The sequence below is a fragment of the Octopus bimaculoides genome, chromosome 7, assembly GCF_001194135.2.
Source record: "Octopus bimaculoides isolate UCB-OBI-ISO-001 chromosome 7, ASM119413v2, whole genome shotgun sequence".
NCBI classification, from domain to species: Eukaryota; Metazoa; Mollusca; class Cephalopoda; order Octopoda; family Octopodidae; genus Octopus; species Octopus bimaculoides.
Genome location: NC_068987.1, coordinates 4,496,531 through 4,502,069, shown reverse-complemented (window position 1 = coordinate 4,502,069; position 5,539 = coordinate 4,496,531). Strand labels below are relative to the sequence as shown.

Sequence of the window (5,539 nt, the reverse complement as noted above, 5' to 3'; positions counted from 1 at the left end):
ATTGGGTCTTGCAACCTTTTCAATACTATTGAAGAGGTTGCAAGACGCAACAAACATTTTAGAACAAATAAATAAGTAAATGAGCGGAAATCGAACTAGTGAGTGTGTTAAATTATAAGGCACTAAAAGAGAATGACTCTCCCCAGACACAACAAAATATGCTTCAATACATGAACTCACATAAAGAATCTTGCAAACCAAATCCCAAAACAAAATATATATATATATATACACACACGCACACATGCAGTGACCACCTTATTGAGGCATTCTCATCTTGGCTTTATATATTTGCACCATATATACATAAATACAAAAACACACACACACACACACACACACACACACACACACACACACACACACACACACACACACACGCACTTAAATATAATGCCTTTAATTTTTTCACTTTCCTTCCCCCCCGTTCTCTTCCTGTCTTATGCTGGGGGCACAAAAAATGCAGTCAGTACATACTGTAAGTTGGTTGACATTAGGAAGGGCATCCAGCCATAGAAACCCTGTCAAAGCAAACACTTGACCCTGGTGCAACCCTGTGGCTTGCTATATCCCATCAGACCACCGAACCAATGGCAGAGTAGAAAATGGATGTTAAATGATGATGATGATGATGATGATGATGGCAATGTTTGTATGTGAGCTATTGGCATGAATTCAGTGGTGACAATGCTTACATCGGCTATAAACAAGATGTCTGGCAGTGGTTTGAAGTACGCAGATATAAATACATTATTTGGAAACCAAAAGTTGGCATCAGGAAAGGTATCCATCAAAAGGTTATTGCCTTGAGAAACCTTGTCCAAGCCATGACTGTATGGAAAAAGAAGGCGTACAGATATTCAAGACGACACTACGTCAATGTGTGTTTTGAGTATGCAATGATGTTTGATGACATCATCTGGTTATGTTGTTCTATTATGTAATCCATTAATATGCAAATAAATGACCATGCTATGGAAACATATGTAACATAACTAAGTAACTGACTCCATTCACACATATATGAGAGAGAGAGAGAGAGAGAGAGAGAGAGAGACAGATAGATAGATAGATAGATAGATGGAGAGAAAGATGTAATACAGTGAGAGATGGATGCCAAGAATAACAGTGAAATAAATGGATGGCTGGACAGGTAGATAGTTCAGTAAATCAACAGACAGGTATTAAGTTTGTTTAATGGTTTTCGCTTCATTTCTACAGGAAATAAGACATCCTTTGCAGCTTATTTTTTTAACAAATTCCTTAAATTTTAGTGATTGCTGTTGTATGTATATGTGTATATGTTCATACACACACACACACACATACATACATATCAGTCTGTTCATCTGTTAGTTTCTTGTACTGTGTGTATGAGTATATTTGCATGTATGTTTACACACACACACACACACACACACCCACATGCTTTTTGCTTATTTGTCTATTTATATCCAGGTATGTGTAGATGTATTTTTGTGTAAATGTTTTCCATGTTTACCTGGTGTGCAAGACATTAGAAGTTCAAATCCTGTCAATAGGTTATCCCTCTCACTCCTTCCCCCACCCCCTTCAAATGTTTTATGCTTTACATGTCTGCATATATTCTATAAATTCCTTAAAATTCTCCAAGGCATAACCGAATCAACATCCGTGAATAGAGATCACAAATGCTGAAAAACTTCTTTCTTTCTACAGGAAACTGTCTTAAACATCATCATCATCATCATCATTGTTTAACATCTGTTTTCCATGCTGGCATGGGTTGGATGGTTTGACTGGGGACTGGCAAGTCAGGAGGCTGCACCAGGCTCCAATCTGATCTGGCAAGGTTTCTTATTTCTTTATTGCCCACAAGGGACTAAACAGAGGGGACAAACAAGGATAGACAAACGGATTAAGTTGATTACATCGACCCCAGTGCGTAACTGGTACTTAATTTATCGACCCCGAAAGGATGAAAGGCAAAGTTGACCGTAGCGGAATTTGAACTCAGAACGTAACGGCAGACAAAATACCGCTTAAGCATTTCACCCGGTGTGCTAACATTTCTGCCAACTCGCCACCTTTTGATCTGACAAGGTTTCTACAGCTGGATGCCCTTCCTAACGCCAACCACTCCGAGAGTGTAGTGGGTGCTTTTTATGTGCTGAGAGAAGGAGTGAAACTGAAGGAAGTGGCTGTGTGCCAGGCAAGAGGTTAGAGGAATAATAACAAAGATAATCTTAATCAAGATTATGATTACAACATTGTTGATGATGATGTTGATGATGATGATAATCATGACGCTGCTGCTGATGATGATGATGATGGTGGTGGTATGAAATGTTATGCAGCAGATGGTAAGCTGACAGAATCGTTAGCAAGCTAGGCAAAATGCTAAGTAGCATTTTGTCCATCTTTACGCTCTGAGTTCAAATTCCACCGAGGTTGACTTTACCTTTCCTCCTTTCAGGGTCGGCAAAATATGTATCAGCCAAACACTGGGGTCAATGGGATTGACTTACACCCTCCCTCCAATATTGCTGGCATTGTGCCAAAATTTGAAATCGATTTGTAATTAAACTTACCCAAAAAATCTTTCGAGAAAGTTTTAGTTTTCTGAAAAGAAAAAGAAAACACAAATATAGTTTTAAAGTTACTATATATTATATATATATATGAAATGTATGTAAATATATGTAAAAAAAATAAGTAAAAAATATTCAAATATATCATTTTCCTTTTTTAAAAAAAATATAGTTTTTAATAATTGAAATTAAGAATCCTCAATAGTTGAAATCCGTACTGTATGCACCCCATATATACATACACATATATAATATACACACACACACACACACACACATTTTATATATGTATATATATATATATATATATATATATATATATATATGAATGCTGCTGTTGATTAGCTCCAAGAGGCCATTGCCTCTAGCTAGCTATGTGACACACGAACCTGTGTATATATATAGTTTGTCATAGGTTAGCCTACACGTAGAAATGTAACTTCATTTGAAATTCTCCCTGAGGAAATACCCAATTGACTAGTTTCAAATATGGAAATCTGAATTGAATTTTATTTCTGTAATTGAATTGATTGGGTGCCGAAACAGCTGTAGGCAGGAATTTCTCTGTATGAATTTGAATGTCTTTAAATAAATAACACCTGTAAGTCAATTTTATTCATTTTGGTGTCTGTGTGATAAATAACTTGCTTACCAACCACATGGTCCCGGGTTCAGTCCCACTGCATGGCACCCTAGGCAAGTTTCTTATGTTATAGTTTCGGGCTGACCAAAGCATTGTGAGTGGATTTGGTAGACAAAAACTGGAAGAAGCCCTTCGTATATGCATATATATATGTATATGTATGTGTATGTATATGTTTGTGTGTCTGTCCCCTCAACATCACTTGACAACTGATGCTGGTGTCTTTACGTCCCCGTAACTTAGCGGTTTGGTAATAAAAGAGACATTGTTGGAAAACAAAGGAGGGAGAGAGAGAGAGGCTTAGAGAGAAAGAGAGTAACAAAGAGATGGATAAGGAGTTAGAGAGAAAGATAGAGTAACAAAGAGAGAGATGATGGTATGTACACACACACACACACACAACACACACACAGAATCAAAGCTGAATTGCTATCACTTCATGGGGCTGGAGTCTTTTAGATGACAATAACCAGTTGATTCCATTAAATAGAGAATACAATAATGTCTTGAATGTATTCAGGACTAATTTTGATAACAATAAAAGTGTGTATATATATATGTGTGTGTGTGTATAACTAGACAGATATATGATCACATGCTGGTTTGTATATCTGTTTATTGTAATTTACATCAAAGTAATTACTTGTATTGAATACATTGTCTCCAATTCCTTCCTTCTTTCCTTCCTTCTTTTAGTTTTCTTTTCCATTTCGATAAATGCTCACCAGCAGAAATATTACAATTTCACAAATGGATTTCTCTCAACCATTCATTGGTGAACCATTAATAATGGCCAGTAACAATGGAGCTAAACCAAACCATTAGCAATCATAACAACTTTCACAGAGTCTCTAAGAGACAGACCTATCACTGAATCCAGTTTAACTGGCACTGGGAACTATTCTTTTTTTGGCTTCTACTTGTGTCAGTCATTAGATTGGGGCACCACCTTGAAGAATTTTACTTGAACAAGTCGACCCCTGTACTTTTTACGTGGCACAAGCACAGGCGAGGTCAGTTTTGTTATGGTTTTTACAGCTGGATGCCCTTCTGAACACCAACCAATTTACAGTGTGGACTGGGTGCTTTTAAGTGGCACATGTACTGACAGGGTCACCAAGTACTTGCAAGACAAAAGAAAATAAAACTTTCAAGAGAGGGGGAGGTATTAGAGGAGGTGATGTTGTGCCGGATGATGAAAAGGTTATAGTGAGACAGATACAGGTGTCTTGCTCTAGAGGAAGTACAAAGTTACCTGGTCAGAGTGAGAGAGATCAGGAATGAAGACAGAAATAGGTTTGCTACTGCAAAGGAAATACACAGTTACCCAACCTGAGGGAAGTGCAGGATGTGTGTATATATATATATATATATATATATGAAAGAAGGTTTGAAAATGCACTTATTTATATATATATATATATATATATATATATATATATATATATATATATATATATATATATATATATATACTATGTACACATATACACTCATACACATACATATATACACACATACATACACCTACATACATATACATACACATGTGCATACACACATACCTATATATATATATATATATATATATCCAGAGAGAGAGAGAGGGGAGAGAGAAAGAGAGGGAGGGAGAGAGAGATAACAAGAAAGAGAGAGTGGGGGGAATATATGCAAGAGAGATAGAGAGTATAGTTACAGAGTGAGAGAGAGCGAGAGACAGAGAGAGAGAGAAAATTTGGTTAGTGTCAGAGATGTATTTTAGATGAGGGGGAGAAAGAGGCTGTTGGTGATCAATGTGGAAGCATTGAGGTGGAGGGAAAGAAGAGAGGGTGCTGACTCCATTCCTAAACAGCCATGCCCACCACCACCGCCGCCGCCACTACCATATAGGTAAAGATAGGTGGGGGGGATAGTGTGGATGGGTGGAATAGGATCAAGGAGGGAAAGGTCAGTCCCAAACAATCAGAGGCTTGATGCTGGGGAGAGCAGGATGTTGTGTTGTTGTTGTTGTTGTTGATGGGGAAGTAGGAGTCAGTGGAGGGGGGGATTGAGAGGAAGGTTAATCCAGAGAGCAGGGGGGAGGGGGGAAAAGGGCAGAGATGGTGTAAGATGGTGCATAGGGAAGGAAAGAAGCAAGGAAGGAAGCAAGGAAGAGAGAGAGAGAGAGAGAGAGAAAGAGAGAGAGAGAGAGCAAAGAATTATTATGGAGGAGGTGGGGTGATGGGGGGTAGAGAGCATGATTTTACATGGTGGTGCTGGTGATGATGGTGGTATGGTGGTGGTGGTGGTATGGTGGTGGTGGTATGGTGGTGGTGGTATGGTGGTG

The 5,539-nt window shown here is 38.2% G+C and overlaps 1 protein-coding gene across 2 annotated transcripts in view; it reads right to left on the bottom strand.

Annotated features, from left to right (window-relative positions):
- LOC106873584 (CD9 antigen) overlaps positions 1-5,539 on the bottom strand; it is a 164,176-nt gene that overhangs the window by 36,971 nt on the left and 121,666 nt on the right. The window contains exon 4 of one of the 2 annotated variants that reach the window (XM_052969171.1): positions 2,571-2,601. The exons of the other annotated variant lie outside the window; for it this stretch is intronic. The gene's annotated coding sequence lies outside the window, so the exon portion shown is untranslated. The remainder of the gene's footprint in view (positions 1-2,570; positions 2,602-5,539) is intronic. 2 annotated transcript variants of the gene reach the window in all.